Raw genomic sequence first — 242 nt, 5'->3', positions numbered from 1 at the left:
GGTGAGAACGGGATTCGTTCCCCTGATACATTGCTAGATGACAATTATCAGGATACGAAAAATGGAGGGATATGTCGTACGTGGGTAATTCTAGGTGTAGAGAGGTTCTCCTTTCAAATAGTTACCACTAAGGAGTCGAGATGTGCTAATGATTGTGTATACAAAGGAAGAATGTTTTCTTCAAAGGCCGAGTTGAAACGAGCTCTGAACATATTCGCTCTAAAAGAGCATTTTGGGATAAG

Source organism: Theobroma umbraticum, unplaced genomic scaffold (assembly GCF_002168275.2).
Source record: "Theobroma umbraticum cultivar Fairchild unplaced genomic scaffold, ASM216827v3 scaffold_95.0, whole genome shotgun sequence".
NCBI lineage: Eukaryota > Viridiplantae > Streptophyta > Magnoliopsida > Malvales > Malvaceae > Theobroma > Theobroma umbraticum.
Note: the sequence above shows the minus strand (reverse complement) of the source record.